Source organism: Urtica dioica, chromosome 3, assembly GCF_054948205.1.
Source record: "Urtica dioica subsp. dioica isolate 48M chromosome 3, U.dioica_male_clone48M_v1_H2, whole genome shotgun sequence".
NCBI lineage: Eukaryota > Viridiplantae > Streptophyta > Magnoliopsida > Rosales > Urticaceae > Urtica > Urtica dioica.
The window spans coordinates 32,946,868-32,966,936 of NC_142758.1; positions in this window are offsets into that span (position 1 = coordinate 32,946,868).

Genomic DNA, 20,069 nt, shown 5'->3' on the forward strand with positions numbered 1-20,069 from the left:
GATTGCTGTTAAGCATGTTCTTAAGTATCTTCGAAGAACTAGGAACTTGATGCTTACATACTCAGGTACTGACCTGACTATGACGGGATATCCCGACTCCAATTTTCAAGCGGATAAGGATTCCAGGAAATCCACTTCGGGATCTGTGTTCATCCTTAATGGTGGAGCTGTTGTGTGGAGAAGGATTAAGCAATCTTGCATTGCTGACTCCACAATGGAAGCAGAATATGTGGCTGCTTGTGAAGCATCCAAAGAGGCTGTATGGCTTAGAAAATTCCTTAAGTATTTGGAAGTTGTTCCAAACGTCGACGAGCCCATGACCCTTTATTGTGATAATAGTGGGGCTGTCGCTAACTCAAAGGAACCTAGAAGCCATAAGCGCTCTAAGCATATTGATAGGAAATACCATTTGATTCGAGATATCGTGCAGCGCGGAGACGTGGAAGTGAAGAAGATCTCAACGGTGGACAACCTAGCAGATCCATTCACCAAGGCCCTAGCGAACAAGGTCTTCGACCAACATCGTGAGGGATTAGGCATGAAAGACTACACACATCTTCTTTGAGTCAAGTGGGAGTTTGTTGTCAATGGTGCCCACAAGAAGAGTTGTAATCTTCATTTTGTACATTTGATGTAATAAAGTCTCATGAAGACTCTTGCTTGTAATTGCCTATTCATTCGTTAATAAAGTTGAAACGTTCATTCATTCTTTCTTTGTTTGAAGTTTTATGATAAAACCTTAGTCTTTTAGTCCATAAACAAACTTAACAACTTACGAAGAGACAAATGTAGATTTGCATGAACAAACTCTTCGTAGTTTGCTTAAAACGATATATTCGCAATCTTAGGGACAAATGACTATTGACCTCAGTACGATTGTTAGAAGAATCTATGATGTCTGGTTTTGAGGCATTGAGAGTTGGAGACTCTATAGTTCTTCTAGGTATCTTCCGAAGGTACTGAATTGACCAGTGCACTTCTAGAGACAAGATAAGAACAAACCATTTAACCTCTTATGTCTTGATGTCACTATGTATGAATTGCATCATGCTTACCTTAATCCTGAAATGAGACATGCCATTTCACACCTTAGTATTCTCATTTGAGAAAGTCAGAGTTCGGACTCACTATGTGATTCCGAACAGGGCCTATTGGTGAAGTACTAAGTTGTGAGTATGTCATGAGTAACTTTGTGAAGTTCTCATAGATATGGAATTCATGTACAAGATTGCTGAAATGCAATGTATGTCACCTCATGCTTTGTTCCTTGGAGTGTGAATAAATGAACTGGCCATTGTCCAAATTGAGTCCTGACTCTTTTGGATGAAACAATGTGACTTGTTAGCTCCTCGTCAATACATTGTTTCTAACTTATTCACAAGCGACAAAGGAGTTGAGGAAATAACAGCTAGAAGGGTAAAATGGTAATTTAGTAAATCCCGACTAGCTGATGACATTCATGAAGGGTAAACATAGATAATATTCAGTGGATCCGCTCATTATAATTAGGTGAATTCTTGAGTAGAAAATAAATTCATTTGAACCGAGAGATTTTCAGTGTCAGCTCTTTAGTGGAGTCAGTTGGCATTAAGCTAAACTTGGAAAAGGTTTGTGAACTTTTGAGTACAAGTGTTTAGCTCAAGCTTTGTTCATTTGGGTCCATGAGGTCACTGTCACGAATCACATCGATAAGAATAGTTACTGGAAGCTAAGTCAAAACAAGAACGAAAATTGTCAAAAGGGTATTTTTGTCTTTTGAGACATAGGATGAAATGAATGTCAATAAATTTTTTGACAAGGTCATTTGATGACATGCATCACTCGGCCAAAATTAGATTTATTGGGCCTTGTGGATTAATTTCATTTCATAAGAATTTTATTGAAAATTCTTAATGGGTCTTTTCTTATGTTGTCATGAACAAGTGAAGAAAATTCTAGAAGCCTTTCTAGAAGGTCATAGGCGCCCAACATACCCAAAGAGAGAGAAAATATTTTGTGCATAAATGTATCAAGATACTTGCCAAAAGAAAAAGAGGAAACAAATTTCCTATGCTTGGCATAAGGAAATTCGGCCACACAAGCAAGGAGAGAGCAAGGAATAAAAGAGGAAACAAATCCAAGGTGTCATTAAGGCACATGTTGGCCGTGTGACTTGGATGGGAATGGGTAATAAAAGATTGCACATAAAGGCTTGGAAAATAAGAGGAAACTACTTCTTTCCAAGGCCAACCCCTCTCCTATAAATAGGACCCTCATTCCCTTCATTTTATTCATCCAAGTTTAAGAGATTTGAGAGACTCTCTCTCTCTAGAACTTTGGCCGAACTCCTCTCTCTCTCTCTCTAGTTTATTTTCGATTTTTGTCTTGGCACCTAGGTCCTCATTTGACCTAGAGTTTAGCTCTACGACTTCAAGACTCGTTCTTAAGTCGTAGTGTTTAAAAGTGCCCACTCACTAATTCTTTTTCTCTCGAGTGATTTAGTGATAGAAACTTTCGTGGTTGCTCGAGGTGCCGAGGAAAGAAAGAGAGACGTGCTGCGAGGGGAGACGAGCGTTGCAACTTTCTAAGAGCTTCTCAAAGATCAAGCTTCAAGAAAGGTTAGTAAACTTCTTAGCTCATAATAGTTTTTAATTTTATGTACTTGCTCTTTTGTCTAGGTTAGTAAAAAATTGTTTTTACTTGTAAAAGAAAATTTTTAAAATTCCGCCGCTTACCGAAGCGTTAATTATTTTCTTAAACCCTAGATCGATTGCAACAAATTGTATCAGAGCTATGGTCAAAGATTAGCATGTACATGTATTTAAAATTATGAGCTTGAAAATCGTTTTCGAAAGTTTACTAATTTTGTGACAAGTTAGAATTGTTATCTTAGATTTTTTTTAATTTATTGCTCTTGCCTTTAAATTAAAAATCATGTTGTTTTTCTATGATTTTGGGATGTTATTAAAACACATTAGAATCAGTTCTAAAAGTTTTTAATTTTTTATATTGAAAAACGTGTTTTAAAGGTTTGAAAAATTTCGAGTAAAATTTTGTGACTAGTTATATTGTCTTGCTAGTTTCTTATTTTTACTTGAATCGTTTTATGATTGTTGTTATTTATTTTATGCCTTGTTATTACCTTGCTAATAAAACACAAATAAAAGCTTTAACAACCTTCATAAAACGTTCCGTTACACTCGATTCTTTTTCGCACCTAAAAAGGACCAAGCTTTAATTATTTCTTTTTCTTCGAGCTGGAGTAAACCCGCATTAAAAGTGGCATAACTCTCTGCTCAGAAATCTAAATTTGATTATTTTAAAATCAAATTAAAGCTCTGTCTGTTCTCTGTCCAATGCCACCAGTTTCGGGTCAAAAGGACATCGGAGCCACCAGTTATGGCGATTTTACTCCGAGGTGCGCGGCTGTTCCGAAACTCCAGTTTTTTAGAATTTCAGATTTTCAGCCCCACTACCATGAGTTATAGAACTCTAATGAAAAAAAATTTGAGCAAAATTGTTTTTTATAAGATTATAAACATGATGTGTAAGATTAAAATTTTTTGATTTTTGAAAGTTTAATTGAAATTGAGTTTTTACAAAACTAGTTTGAATTTTGAAAAACCGTTTTCACTTTCAAACTTGAAAATATTTTGTCATCCAAATCAAATAAATTTTCAAAATGTTTTCAAAACTATATCTATATCACATATGTTCAAAATCTATATGCTCTTGAAAAATTTGAGTGGGAGGTCTCCTTGTAGACAAGCCGAAAAATAAAAAGATGTGTAATCTCAAACTTTCAAGTGTTCGACTGAGTTGAAGTTCACACTTCCCTCATGCACTTTCCCGAAATAGAAAATAGGAAAAGATCGAGTATGTACCTTGTGCCTTTATGCACTAATACTGCTCTGAACATGAATATCTAGGATTCTCTTCTAGTTGTCCGCTCTATCGCTCTATAACTAGGAAAACCGTTTCCGAACTTATAAGAGTCGATGTACCAACTCCAAAAACTAAGTGGGAGGGTTATATTTGTTGTTTGTAACCCGCGATCCCCAACACTAATGAAAGAAGCAATTAACGTGGGACTAAGAGCCGCTCTTGCGACCCTCACTTAAATGGGAGTACTCCAAGGCGTTCTTGCTTCGATCATTGCTCAATGAGCTACGTCCGAGAGTTAGACGATGATGACAAGGCCTCCCCTTGGGGGATTGTTTTTCAAAGTTGATCTTTTGGACTAAGTGGTTGGTTGCACACTTAGGCTCAATCCCTAGTAATCCTCCCTTGAGGCTCTGCGAAAGGATGTGAGTGATCAAACTAATTTAAAAGGTGGCTAGTCAAAATAGATGTATTGACATCTTGGCTTAGCATTAATGATGTGTCATTTACTTATAAATGGAGATTTTTTGCGGCCTTCTCTTGAGGGAGTAAATTATCGTTTTGTTTATAACACCTTTGGATTTTATAAAATTCTTAATAAAACTTAAATCCTAAACCAAAGACTAATCATAAACTTGTTTCAACTTAAATAGGCAATATGTCTCTCAACCTTCTCTCGTTCATCCTTTCCTTGAACAAACTCGAAAACGAAAACTACGAAGATTCGAAACATAACCTAGACATAATCCTTACCAAGCACAAATGGGTACTCACCACCCTGTGTCCTCCTCTGACGAATAATGATTCAACTCAAGAGGAAAAAGACGCCTTGGCAGCCTGGCTCTGCTCCGATGAGATTGTGAGGTGCTATATCTTAGCATCAATGAACAATGTGTTGCAACAACAACATCGTGACATCGAGACTGCCGCCGACATGCTCACCAATCTCCATGAGATGTTTGGAGGGCAAAGGCGTCAAGCAATGCAAAAAGCAGTCCGACAATTTATGAACTGTCGCATGAAGGCTAGGACTCCTGTTGGAGACTTTATGATACTGATCATTAGTCATCAAAGTAAAATGGAAATCCTAGGATCTGATATTGATGGGAAGTATGTCATAGATATGATCTTAGAAACTCTCCCCGCATCTCTTGATACCTCCAAGATGAACTACTCCATTAACAAGCTAGAGTAAACTGTTACCAAGCTTATGGAGGAACTTCACACTGCTGTAGGTCTCACTAAGAGAAAGAGGAATCAAGGAGAGGCACATGCTACTGAGCACACAGCCTCCGCCTCTAGAACTGAGAAGGGACCTTACAAGGCCGATAAAAAGAACTGTCCTGCCTATCTCAAAGCAAAGGAATATAGTATTGTACTAGTTACCGAAGCATGCTTAGTAGCTGATAATGTATCAATGGGATTCTTGAGTCCGCTGCTACTAACCATATTTGTTGTTCCTTGAATGGTTTCAAGAAAACCAAAAGCTTAGAGGAAGGCGAGTTCTGTTTCAAATGGGGTGATGGGAGCCTGGTGTCCGCGAAGGCTGTGGGATCCGTGACGCTGTCTTTTGAAGAACGCACTTTAAACTTGAATAATGTTTATTTTGTTCCTACCTTTGGGAAGAACTTAATATCCGTTGCTCGTCTTTCGAGCAAGATTATTATTTAAAGTTCATAAAGAATGGAATTCGTATTTCGTTTCCTGATAATTCTTTTGTCACTGATGCATGTATGAAGAATGCTCTTTTCTACATCTATCCCACTCAACCTTCTCTTTTAGACACCAAAATAGATAACGATCTAATTAGGGAGCCAAAGAGGATCAAACTTTCTTAATCCTCCGATCTAACAAAATCAACATACCTATGGCACTTGAGACTTGGTCATATCAGTCTAGATAGGATTAAGAGACTTGTGAGGGACGGTCCACTCCAAGCCTCTGCAATAGGTTCACTGCCTACTTGTGAATCCTGCATAGAAGGAAAAATGACTAAGCGACCTTTCTCCGATAAGGGTCGAAGAGCCACTGAGTTGCTGGAACTAGTACATTCTGATGTATGTGGTCCGCTCAACCAACAGGCACGTGGAGGATACGAATACTTCATTACCTTCACCGATGATTACTCGCGATATGGTTTTGTCTATATGCTCAAACACAAATCCGAGACCTTTAACGTATTTAAGGTCTTTAGGGCTTTAGTGGAAAAGCAAACTGGCAAAGTGATCAAAACCCTTCGATCTGATCGAGGTGGTGAGTATATGTCTGGAGAGTTCGATGACTTTCTTAAAGAAGAAGGTATCGCTTCTCAGCTTACCGCACCTGGCAAACCTCAACAAAACGGAGTGTCAGAGAGAAGGAACCAAACTCTTATGGAAATGGTTAGATCAATGATGAGTTACTCATCACTCCCTCTTTCCTTTTGGGGATATGCCCTCGAAACAGCCGCTTACATTCTGAACCAAGTTCCGTCTAAAATGGTTCCTGGTACTCCTTATGAACGATGGACTGGCCGTAAAGTGAATCTTGGCCGCATCAGAATTTGGGGTTGCCCTGCACACGTGCTAAAGCAAAAGACTAGCAAGTTGGCTAGTAGGTCAAAATTGTGCTTGTTTGTGGGATATCCAAAGGAAACCAAGGGTTTCACCTTCTATAGTCCCGAGGACGATAAGACTTTTGTTAGCACGAATGCTCGTTTCCTTGAGGAGGACTTTATGAAGGATGCAAAACCTAGAATCAAAATTGTTCTTGAAGAAAAGTTGGGTGAGGAAGCTTCTACCTCATCTGTAAGAACTGTTCTTACCCCAACTGAAACACAACCTAACTCATCAAAATCTCGTCAAGTAGTACTTAGACGTAGTGGGAGGGCTACTCAAAAGCCTGACAGGTACATGTCTTATGGAGACTCTCTTGTAGCCGTCTCTGACATGGATGATCCTGTTTCCTATAGCCAAGCGATGGCTTGTTCTGAATCAAACCTTTGGCTTGACGCCATGAAAGTTGAAATGCACTCGATGTATGTCAACAATGTCTGGAAACTTGTAGACCTTCCTGAAGGGATTAAACCCGTAGGGTGTAAGTGGATATACAAGAAGAAAAGGGGTCCTGATGGGAACGTTGAGACGTTCAAAGCACGACTTGTGGCGAAGGGTTATACCCAACAAGAAGGGATTGACTATGAAGAAACCTTCTCGCCAGTCGTGATGCTTAAATCAATCCGCATACTCCTATCCATAGCTGCATCTCTCGACTATGAGATCTAGCAAACGGATGTCAAGACAGCCTTTCTGAATGGCAATCTTGACGAGCGCATTTACATGGCTCAACCAGACGGTTTCTTGGAAGAAGGTCAAGAGACCAAGGTTTGTGAGTTGCTTAAGTCCATTTATGGATTAAATCAAGCATCTAGGTCATGGAATATTAGATTCGATGAAACTGTAAAGAGCTTTGGCTTTGAACAGTCAATAGATGAGCCTTTTGTTTACAAGTTAATACACGAAGGTAAAGTTGTGTTTCTGGTACTATATGTCGATGATATACTACTCATTGGTAATGACGTGGGAAAGTTATCTGAGGTTAAGGTCTGGCTGGCAAAGCAATTCGATATGAAGGATCTAGGAGAAGCCGCTTACATTCTGGGGATCCAAATCTTTCGAGATAGGAAAAACCGGACCTTGTCGCTCTCTCAAGAATCTTCTATTGATAAGGTGATGGATTGCTTCTCGATGCAAGACTCTAAGAAGGGTCAAACACCCTTTAGGCATGGAGTTACACTCTCTAAGGACCAGTCTCCCAAGACTGCACAAGAGATTGAAGACATGAGGAAAATTCCTTACGCCTCTGCCGTAGGAAGCCTTATGTATGCTATGCTTTGCACTAGACCTGACATCTGTTTCGCCGTTGGCGTAGTTAGTGGAGTTGTTCCAAACGTCGACGAGCCCATGACCCTTTATTGTGATAATAGTGGGGCTGTCGCTAACTCAAAGGAACCTCGAAGCCATAACCGCTCTAAACATATTAAGAGGAAATACCATTTGATTCGAGAGATCGCGCAACGCGGAGACGTGGACGTGAAGTAGATCTCTGGAAGATCTATTCACCAAGGCCCTAGCAAACATGGTCTTCGACCAACTTCGAAAGGGATTAGGCATGTAGGACTACTCACATCTTCTTTGAGTCAAGTGGGAGTTTGTTGTCAATGGTGCCCACAAGAAGAGTAGTTGTGTATATTTGTGTACAAGCTTGTGATTGCCTATTCATTTAATAATAAAGTTGAAACGTTCATTCATTCTTTCTTTGTTTGAAGCTTTATGATAAAACCTTAGTCTTTTAGTCCATAAACAAACTTAACAACTTACGAAGAGACAAATGTAGATTTGCATGAACAAACTCTTCGTAATTTGCTTAAAACGATATATTCGCAATCTTAGGGTCAAAGGACTATTGACCTCAGTACGATTGTTAGAAGAATCTATGATGTCTGGTTATGAGGCATTGAGAGTTGGAGACTCTATAGTTCTTCTAGGTATCTTCCGAAGGTACTGAATTGACCAGTGCACTTCTAGAGACAAGATAAGAACAAACCATTTAACCTCTTATGTCTCGAAGTCACTACGTATGAATTGCATCATGCTTACCTTAATCCTGAAATGAGACATGCCATTTCACAGCTTAGTATTCTCATTTGAGAAAGTCAGAGTTCGGACTCACTATGTGATTCCGAACAGGGCCTATTGGTGAAGTACTAAGTTGTGAGAATGTCATGAGTAACTTTGTGAAGTTCTCATAGATATGGAATTCATGTACAAGATTGCTGAAATGCAATGTATGTCACCTCATGCTTTGTTCCTTGGAGTGTGAATAAATGAACTGGCCAGTGTCCAAATTGAGTCCTGACTCTTTTGGATGAAACAATGTGACTTGTTAGCTCCTCGTCAATACATTGTTTCTAACTTATTCACAAGCGACAAAGGAGTTGAGGAAATAACAGCTAGAAGGGTAAAATGGTAATTTAGTAAATCCCGACTAGCTGATGACATTCATGAAGGGTAAACATAGATAATATTCAGTGGATCCGCTCATTATAATTAGGTGAATTCTTGAGTAGAAAATAAATTCATTTGAACCGAGAGATTTTCAGTGTCAGCTCTTTAGTGGAGTCAGTTGGCATTAAGCTAAACTTGGAAAAGGTTTGTGAACTTTTGAGTACAAGTGTTTAGCTCAAGCTTTGTTCATTTGGGTCCATGAGGTCACTGTCACGAATCACATCGATAGGAATAGTTACTGGAAGCTAAGTCAAAACAAGAACGAAAATTGTCAAAAGGGTATTTTTGTCTTTTGAGACATAGGATGAAATGAATGTCAATAAATTTTTTGACAAGGTCATTTGATGACATGCATCACTCGGCCAAAAGAGGAAACAAATTTCCTATGCTTGGCATAAGGAAATTCGGCCACACAAGCAAGGAGAGAGCAAGGAATAAAAGAGGAAACAAATCCAAGGTGTCATTAAGGCACATGTTGGCCGTGTGACTTGGATGGGAATGGGTAATAAAAGATTGCTCATAAAGGCTTGGAAAATAAGAGGAAACTACTTCTTTCCAAGGCCAACCCCTCTCCTATAAATAGGACCCTCATTCCCTTCATTTTATTCATCCAAGTTTAAGAGATTTGAGAGACTCTCTCTCTAGAACTTTGGCCGAACTCCTCTCTCTCTCTCTCTAGTTTATTTTCGATTTTTGTCTTGGCACCTAGGTCCTCATTTGACCTAGAGTTTAGCTCTGCGACTTCAAGACTCGTTCTAAAGTCGTAGTGTTTAAAAGTGCTCACTCACTAATTCCTTTGCTCTCGAGTGATTTAGTGATAGAAACTTTCGTGGTTGCTCGAGGTGCCGAGGAAAGAATGAGAGACGTGCTGCAAGGGAAGACGAGCGTTGCAACTTTCTAAGAGCTTCTCAAAGATCAAGCTTCAAGAAAGGTTAGTAAACTTCTTAGCTCATAATAGTTTTTAATTATATGTACTTGCTCTTTTGTCTAGGTTAGTAAAAAACTGCTTTTACTTGTAAAAGAAAATTTTTAAAATTCCGCCGCTTACCGAAGCGTTAATTATTTTCTTAAACCCTAGATCGATTGCAACAAATGGTATCAGAGCTATGGTCAAAGATTAGCATGTACATGTATTTAAAATTATGAGCTTGAAAATCGTTTTCGAAAGTTTACTAATTTTGTGACAAGTTAGAATTGTTATCTTAGATTTTTTTTAATTTATTGCTCTTGCCTTTAAATTAAAAATCATGTTGTTTTTCTATGATTTTGGGATGTTATTAAAACACATTAGAATCAGTTCTAAAAGTTTTTAATTTTTTATATTGAAAAACGTGTTTTAAAGGTTTGAGAAATTTCGAGTAAAATTTTGTGACTAGTTATATTGTCTTGCTAGTTTCTTATTTTTACTTGAATCGTTTTATGCTTGTTGTTATTTCTTTTATGCCTTGTTATTACCTTGCTAATAAAACACAAATAAAAGCTTTAACAACCTTCATAAAACGTTCTGTTACACTCGATTCTTTTTCGCACCTAAAAAGGACCAAGCTTTAATTAATTCTTTTTCTTCGAGCTGGAGTAAACCCGCATTAAAAGTGGCATAACTCTCTGCTCAGAAATCGAAATTTGATTATTTTTTAATCAAATTAAAGCTCTGTCTGTCCTCTGTCCAATGCCACCGGTTTCAGGTCAAAAGGACATCGGAGCCGCCAGTTATGGCGATTTTACTAAGACTTTTGAGCCGAAACCAGTGGCATTGGACAGAGGACAGGCAGAGCTTTAATTTGAGTCAAGAATCATTAAATTTCGATTTCTGAGCAGAGAGTTATGCCACTTTTAATGCGGGTTTACTCCAGCTCGAAGAAAAAGAAATAATTAAAGCTTGGTCCTTTTTAGGTGCGAAAAAGAATCGAGTGTAACGGAACGTTTTATGAAGGTTGTTAAAGCTTTTATTTGTGTTTTATTAGCAAGGTAATAACATGATATAAAAGAAATAACAACAAGCATAAAACGAATACGGTAAATAAAAGAAACTAGAAAGACAAGGTAACTAGTCACAAAATTTACCGAAAGTTCTCAAACCTTTAAAACACGTTTTTCAATATAAAAAATTAAAAACTTTTAGAACTGATTCTAATGAGTTTTAAAAACATCCCAAACTCATAGAAAATCAACATGCTTTTTAATTTAAAGACAAGAGCAATAAATTAAAAAAAAAATCTAAGATTACAATTCTAACTTGTCACAAAATTAGTAAACTTTCGAAAACGATTTTCAAGCTCATAATTTTAAAAACATGTACATGCATCTCTTTGACCATAGCTCTGATACCATTTGTTGGAATTGATCTAGGGTTTAAGAAAAAGATTAAAAGCTTCGGGAAGCGGCGGAATTTTAAAAATTTCTTTACAAGTAAAAACAGTTTTTACTAACCTAGACAAAGAGCAAGTACATGTAATTAAAAATCAATATGAGCTAAGAGTTTACTAACGTTTCTTGAAGCTTGAACCTTGAAGAAGCCTTTGGAAAGTTTGCAACGCTCGTCTCCCCTCACAGCACGTCTCTCTTTCTTTCCTCGGCACCTCGAGCAACCACGATAGTTTCTATCACTAAATCACTCGAAATAAAAAGAATCAGTGAGTGGGCACTTTTAAACACTACGATTTAAGAACGAGTCTTGAAGTCGCAGAGCTAAACACTAGGTCGAGTAAGGACCTAGGTGCCAAAACAAGAATAATCGAAAATAAACTAGAGAGAGAGAGAGAGGAATTTCGGCCACAAGTTCTAGAGAGAAAGTCTCTCAAATCTCTAAAACTTGGATGAATGAAATGTGAGGAAATGAGGCTCCTATTTATAGGAGAGGTCTCACCTTCAATAAGGCAGTTTCCTCTTCTATAGAATATCACATATTCATGAGCCAATTTCCTCTTTTCCCTCTTGAGACACTCGGCCAAACAAGGGCTTCTAGAAGCCTTGATTTGTTTCCAATTTTGTTCATGGCTTGCCTTTTCTCTCAACATGGCCGATTCCCTACAAGCATGTGTGGGAAATTTGTTTCCTATTTTTCTTTTGGCAAGTATCTAAATACATTTATGCACAAAATAAACTCTCCTATTTCTCTATAGGGTAGGCGCCCAACATGTCTCCAGAATGAGCTTCTAGAAGCTTCTTCATTTATTCATGAGAACATGAAAAATGCCCATTAAGAATTTTCAATAAAATTCTTATGAAACGAAATTAATTCACAAGGCCCAATGATCAAGTCATGGCCGAGTGACATTAAGTCATCAAATGAACTTGTCAAAAAATTTATTGAAATTCATTTCATCCTTTGTCTCAAAAGACAAAAATACCCTTTTAACTATTTTCGTTCTTGTTTTGACTTAGCTTCCAGTTTAACTATTCCTATCGATGTGATTCGTGACAGTGACCTCATGGACCCAAATGAACAAAGCTTGAGCTAAACACTTGGACTCAAAAGTTCACAAACCTTTTCCAAGTTTAGCTTAATGCCAACTGACTCCACTAAAGAGCTGACACTGAAAATCTCTCGGTTCAAATGAATTTGTTTTCTACTCAAGAATTCGACCTAATTATAATGAGCGGATCCACTGAATATTATCTATGCTACCTTTCATGAATGTCATCAACTAGTCGGGATTTACTAAATTACCAATTTACCCTTCTAGCTGTTATTTCCTCAACTTATTTGTCGCTTGTGAATAAGTTAGAAACAATGTATTGACGAGGAGCTAACAAGTCACATTGTTTCATCCAAAAGAGTCAGGACTCAATTTGGACACTGGCCAGTTCATTTATTCACACTCCAATGAACAAAGCATGAGGTGACATACATTGCACTTCAGCAATCTTGTACATGAATTCCATATCTATGAGAACTTCACAAAGTTACTCATGACATACTCACAACTTAGTACTTCACCAATAGGCCCTGTTCGGAATCACATAGTGAGTCCGAACTCTGACTTTCTGAAATGAGAATACTAAGGTGTGAAATGGCATGTCTCATTTCAGGATTAAGGTAAGCATGATGCAATTCATACATAGTGACTTCGAGACATAAGAGGATAAATGGTTTGTTCTTATCTTGTCTCTAGAAGTGCACTGGTCAATTCAGTACCTTCGGAAGATACCTAGAAGAACTATAGAGTCTCCAACTCTCAATGCCTCATAACCAGACATCATAGATTCTTCTAACAATCGTAAAGAGGTCAATAGTCCTTTGACCCTAAGATTGCGAATATATCGTTTTAAGCAAACTACGAAGAGTTTGTTCATGCAAATCTACATTTGTCTCTTCGTAAGTTGTTAAGTTTGTTTATGGACTAAAAGACTAAGGTTTTATCATAAAGCTTCAAACAAAGAAAGAATGAATGAACGTTTCAACTTTATTAATGAATGAATAGGCAATTACAAGCAAGAGTCTTCATGAGACTTTATTACATCAAATGTACAAAATGAAGATTACAACTCTTCTTGTGGGCACCATTGACAACACGAACCGGCAGCCCAGCCCGGTTCCTTGCCGGCTGGGCCCTCACCACGCAGACCCGGCCCAGTTGGGCGTAGGGTTTGCCCGGGGGTAGGGCAAGCCACCTCCCCCTGGCCGGCGCCACCTGGCCGGGCCACCTCCTGCCCGGCGCCGGCCCCCCCATGGGTAGCGTCGCCCGGCGCCGGCGGCTCTCCGGCAGCACGCGTCATCGCCGGTGCAGCCAGGCCCGGGGGGCTCTCCTCCTTGGCGTGATTTGCAGGCCCCCCGACGGCATCACCCAACCGAGCAGAGGCCTCCCCCGCGTCGGGACTGGCCGAGAGGACGCCAACACCAGCCGGCGCGCACCTCTCGGCGCCGGCTTCGCCGCGCGCAGCCACCCCGGGCTCGCTCGCACCGCCCAGGCGTTCTTCCTCATCGGCGCGCCTGGTGACCGTCCAGACGTCCCCACCCGGCCGAATGGGGGCTCCCTCGGCGCTGGGGTCGACCCAGACCGCGCCGCCCCTGGGCAAGGCGCCCTCCCCGGCGTCGCCCCCCTCTAGCGCGTCTCCTCAAGCGCCGGCCACTCCCGGCGCGACCTTCCCCGGCATCCGCGCACAGCCCAGGCCACCTGTAGGTGGTTGGGCGCTGTTCCCCGGCCTGGGCGGGTCTTCCCCGACACCTCCAGTGCCGCCGGCGCCGCCCTGGGCCAAGGCGCCTCTTCTGGCGCGTGGGCGTCCCCGGCGTCCACCTGCCGGCGCTGGCCGTCTCCGGCACGCGCGCCCTCTCCCTCGCCGGCCAGCCACGCCTCCACCAAAGAAAGATCCTCCCCGGTCATATCGATTGCATTGGATGAATTCGACGAATGCCGGACGTCGGAGATCGTTGAAGGGGACGAAAATTGAGACCAAAAATTATCTAAATCCACGTGGTAATCCCCGAACAAGTGAAGCAAGTCGTCTTCAATTGTCCCACATCCCGATAGGTGGTCAATGGGGTCCATGGGCGCGAATAACGAGGCTAAAGTGATCGACAAAAAATAAAAATAATAATATTAAAAGATGTAGGGACATACCTCTCGGCGACGGGCTACTCCGGTGGGCCGACGACAAACTTTGAGTTTACCACGCGACTTACAGTCGATGATAAACTCGGGGGTAATATATTCCGATGTTACCGGCCCGTATCGGCCCGGTAAAGCGGCGACGGTCGCGTTAGCGGCTGTCCTAGGATCCCCCGGCACACGGCCGACCCAGAGCCGGCCTTCGCCCGGCCACAGCCGACCCAGGGCCGGCCTTCGCCTCCACGGCCGACCCAGGGCCGGCCTTCGCCACCACAGCCGACCCAGGGCCGGCCTTCGCCACCACGGCCGACCTAGGGCCAGCCTTCGCCTCCACGGCCGACCCAGGGCCGGCCTTAGCCTCCACGGCCGACCCAGGGCCGGCCTTCGCCACCACGGCCGACCCAGGGCCGGCCTTCGCCACCACGGCCGACCCAGGGCCGGCCTTCGCCTCCACGGCCGACCCAGGGCCGGCCTTCGTCTCCACGGCTGACCCAGGGCTGGCCTTCGCCACTGCGGCCGACCCAGGGCCGGCCTTCGCCACCGCGGCCGACCCAGGGCCGGCCTTCGCCACCGCGGCCGACCCAGGGTTGGCCTTCGCCACCACGGCCGACCCAGGGCCAGCCTTCGGCCAAGGGGATACCCAAAACGCCCCTTAGTCACCTATAAATACTGGGGTCCTTCCCCTGGTCCAGGTAATCCATTCTTGAGTACTGAAACGCTGTCGAACTCGTACCTCGCTCGTTTCTCTCAAGTCTCGGCCTCTAAACACCTAACTCTCTACAATCTACCTCAACCCTACTAATGTTGAGCGTCGGAGAGGTAAACAGAGGCAACCCCTTTGTTTCCCCTTTGTAGTTCATCGTTACCTTCTCTTGCAGGACAAACGATGGACAAAGCAAACACCAACCACAGCTAAGGGAAGACTCGGGATATCGAGTCTGACACGCTCAAGCCCGAACGCGACCACTTGGTCCGGCCTTGGGTCGAACCGTTTGGGCTTCTAAATAGTTGTCCGAAAAACGGCGACAACAGGGGGGTCCCCCGTCCTTCGTGAGAGAAGTCTCGATATCCTCTGAATCGCTGGTACCCTCGTAATCAGGGTCGCGGTCGCGACTTTCCTCATTGAGGTTCTCGTGATCCCCGTTGGGCATCACCGTGTTACGCGTAGGCCACTTTTAATCCAATCGGCTGTGGTACCTTGCGTTCTTCGCCTTTAGTTGGCAGATATTCTCCTCCAACTCCATGATGCGGTTGTCCCTGCTATCTGGAGACGGATATGGTGAATGGGTCAAAATCTCTTCGTGGAGCGACTCTTTGTCACCATGCGCTTGGGAGCGCAAGAAATATTGTTTGGTCCCAATGACGTTATTGTGGTTATTGACGCCCTCAGAACGTACGGGTGGCTGACTACTCATCTTTTCTCAAGTCCGAGAAAGTCAAGTTTTAAAAAAAAAGAAGAAGATGGATAGAAGGGATTTCGGGCTGAACAGGTCGGGAAGTCCCCTCCTTCTAGCGCGAAAATGTTGTCACACGAAAATGAACAACGATTGTATACCTCGGGCGGTTTGATCCAAGGCCGGACCAAATGATCGCACTTGGGCCAAAAGTGTGAACTCTAAAGGCTCGAGCTAGGCTTTCTCCGATCAGCCCACCTCTCGGAAGAGGGGAGGGGTGAGGAGGAGGAATGACCGTGCCTTTTGTGTATAGGCTGCCTACGTACCCGTGTGTGGGATCAGGTCAGAACGTAGTTCAGGGCATATGTAACGCAGCGTGAAGCGCTGAGCCTTGATGGAGAAGCGTACTCAATGAAGGAGACGGTGCGCAGAGGCGTCCTCGGTGACGTCTCAAGACTTTGGAGATCGCGTACGCGTCTAGCGTGTTAGACGCGTAGGGAACTCTACTCGAGAACCCTTGGAGCGTGCTTGGGCACAGGAGGGCGTTCGATCAGAGGGAGCGATGTCCGGGAGTCCCCGAGAGTGCTTTAGAACCTCTGAGAACGAGAGAGACTTGTGGGAGTACTTCAGGCCAAAGTTGGCATCAAAAGAAGTAGAGGAGAGCGAGAATTCGAGCGTATCGATAGGAAAAAAATGGGATGGCTTCCCCTTCAGTGATAGAAGGTATTTATAGGTGTTTGAGGACCTTAGGAGGGTCCTTTGTCGCCCATATGGGACTAGGGGCGTGCGCATCGTTAAGAGGAGGCGTGCAGCCTTCGCGAGGCGCGCAGCATGCGGCGCAGGGCATGCGTGTACGCGGCGCACGACTCGCGGGGCGCGGGATGCGCCGCTCTGCGCGCGGCGCGACCCTAACCCGGCGCGGCGCACGCCTGGCTGTTTCTTCGCGGGCCTTCGCTGCCCTTGTTCTATGGGGCCCGTCAAGCCGTCTTGGGTTTCGCATCCCGCGTTTGCGACACGAATGTACCTATTTGACGGGTGGGATCCGACTCGAGGCTCGTCTCGAGGAGACCGACTCCGGTCTCGACTCGAAGAGCAAGCCTCGACTCGAGGAGACTGACTCGAGGCTCAACTCGAGGAGCGAGGCTCGACTCGAGGAGACTGACTCAAGGCTCGACTCGAGGAGTGAGGCTCGACTCGAGGAGACCGACTCAAACCTAGACTCGAGGAGACTGACTCAAGTCTCAACTTGAGGAGCGAGGCTCGACTCAAGGAGTTGATTCAAGTCTCGACTCGAGGGACTACGCTCGACTCAAGGAGCTGAGAGTTTGGCGCGAGGGCTTGCCGGTCGACTCGTGATGGAGGGCTTGCCGCTTTTCAGGGCCTTCGGCCTGACCATCGGCCCTTCGAGCGGCGCATCTTTCTTGATATTTCGGGTTTTCCGAAAACGACCGACAACGTAGACTCTAATTGAAGATGCTGAAATCGAATACCATGTTCTCAAGTATACTTTGTCATCCTCGATTAGAATCCAACTCAAGACGATGTAGTCGAACCTCAAATCCATGAGTTGACATTCGAGTCCTGCTGTTGACTCCAAATAAGATTCCTTGAGTTCTCTTTGAACGCCTCGAGTCGAATCTCAAGTCCACGAGTTGAATCTTGAGTCCTCTTGTCCACTCCAAAGTCGTCCCTCACGACACACCGAGCCCTCACTTGCGATGCTCCAAAGTCGCACCTAACGGTGCATCAAAGTGGCCTCTAACAGCACACAACATCACACATAAGACGTCTCTAATGGCACACTTACAGTCATTCCTTACGACACACAAAAGCTGTCCCTCGAGGTGCACCTAAAGCCGTCCTTTGCTATGCACCAAAGACGTCCCTCATGATGCACTTAAGCCATATATCACGATGCACCTAAGCTGCCATACATGGTGCACCAAAGCCGTCCCTTGTGATGCACCTAAAACTATCCCTTGTATGCCCCAAAACCGTTCATCGCGACACACTTAAGCCATCTCATACAATGCACCTAAGCCGCCACACATGGTAAAACAAAGTCATCCCTCGTGGCACAGCTAATGAAAAACATTGTGACCCACAAAAGTCATCCATTGCGATGCACTTTAGTCATCTCTCACGATGCACCTAAGCTACCATACCCGGTGCACCAAAGGCGTCTCTTGCGACGCACCAACGCAGCCCATTGTTATGTACCAAGGCCAAACTTTGCGACGTACTTAAGCCATCTCTCATGATGCACTAAAGTTGTCCCTTGCAACGTACTTACCATCTTTAATGACGCACCAAATCTGCACCTCGCGAAGCACCATAGCTGTCCATCGCGAAGGACTTGAATTTTCCCTCGCGCTATGCACCAAATCCATATTTTGTGACGCACCTAAGGCGCCTTTCATAACAAACTTATGACGTCTCTCACGATGCACTAAATTCATCTCTCACGACACACTTAAACCATCCCTCGCGATACACAAAGCCATCTATCACAATGCACAAACCCACCTGACTTGGATGATTGTGAAACTATGACAAAGTAGTTTCTTGCATGAATAGTCATACAAAAAACCACCGGCCTAATGTTATGTGCCATTTTCCCACCGAGAGAAAATGAGACCTGCATACAAAGAGACAAGGCCAAATGGAGTAACTCATGACACCGGAGAACAAGGGTTCAAGAACAGCCTTGCATGTTGGCTCGGGGACACTACTCGCTCTGTCGGCCTGAGTCACATGACCATACTAGGTCATGTGATGGGCCAACCTCACTTGGCCGGCCAACTAACACAGCCGTCCACTCCCTGCTCCATCGGCCAATTGACACCTAGTGGGCCACTCTTGCCCGACCTGCCACTTGACACAAGGCTGGCCATTCTTGATCGACCGACCACTTACGCGTCGACCAGCCACCTGCCACGCTGGCTGCCACATTGCCATGGCCAATCGCCCAAGCCTTAGCCGGCCTCCTGCCATGGCCAGTCATGCAACACCAGCTCCTTGCTACACCAGCCTCCCTACCATGGGTGGCCACCTTGCCTTGGCTGCCTTCTCCTTGACGCAGCCCATTAACACATGGCCGACCAGGCCTTTCCCTTACTGCCTAAGGCAAGGGCAAGGAGCCCATGACTCCTCCAATTATTATATATACTCCCCTCTCTGCAAAGGATGAGTTAACGGATTTTTACACACCCTAAAACCCTGCTAAAATTGTGTCTCACTGAGCCCACTCTTGAAATTTTGTAAGTACCCAACGTAATCACACTAATGTTGAGCGTTGGAGGGCAAACCAGAGGCAACCCCTCTGTTTGCCATTTATAGTTCACATTTCTTTCCTTTCTTAGGAACACTGCACTATAGCTGGAGCAAAGACTTGGGGACTAAAACCAAACCTCTTACACGGAGCTTGGAGTTGAAGGGATTTGCACCAATTTGGACCTTAGTGCCACCATAGGGTCTGACACTGGATCGATCCACTCTCGTTTTCATTGTTGATCCATTTTTTGGCATTAACAATTTGTTCAGTGTGGTCCGTACAATGATAACATTGTACGATGAAGGTTGGTCAACCACTAGGAAAGGAACCATGTGAAGGATTTTGATACCCCAGGGAGTCCCGACGGTGTATGGTAAATTGATGGTGCCCTCGGTCATAACTCTTTTTCTAGTGAACCCATACAGGGGCGTTTGGATCGTAATTCGGCGTAGCGCCCCGAGCTTAATGCGCTCTAAGGTGGTCTTAAATATTATGTCAACCGAGCTGTCGTTGTCCATGAGAACCCTCTTCACCAAGTTGTTAGCCACTTGAACCTTAAGGACAATTGTGACAAAGCATGCCAGGAATATGTTCAGGTCTTTGAATGATTAGATGCTCCCTGGTTTTACGCTTCTGAACCACTCGAAACTCGGTCCGCTGAGTGTGAGATTGAAATCTTCACATAGCGCTAGAGGTCACCCTCTGGATCGGCATCCAGGTCTCGTAATACTGAATGTGATAGGTGAGATATGCCTTCCATCGTAGGGAGCAAGATTCGAGAGTTTGAAGTTTCTTCAGCGACCCCGTAGGCTTCATAGCCGCCTTCGCCTGATTCTTAGATGTCACAAATTTTGTTTATGAGGTTGTGGATCATGGTGAAAACATTGAGACCAATGGTCAGAGTAAACCCTTGCTCAAGATGAGTTACCTGCTGCCTTTCGTTCGA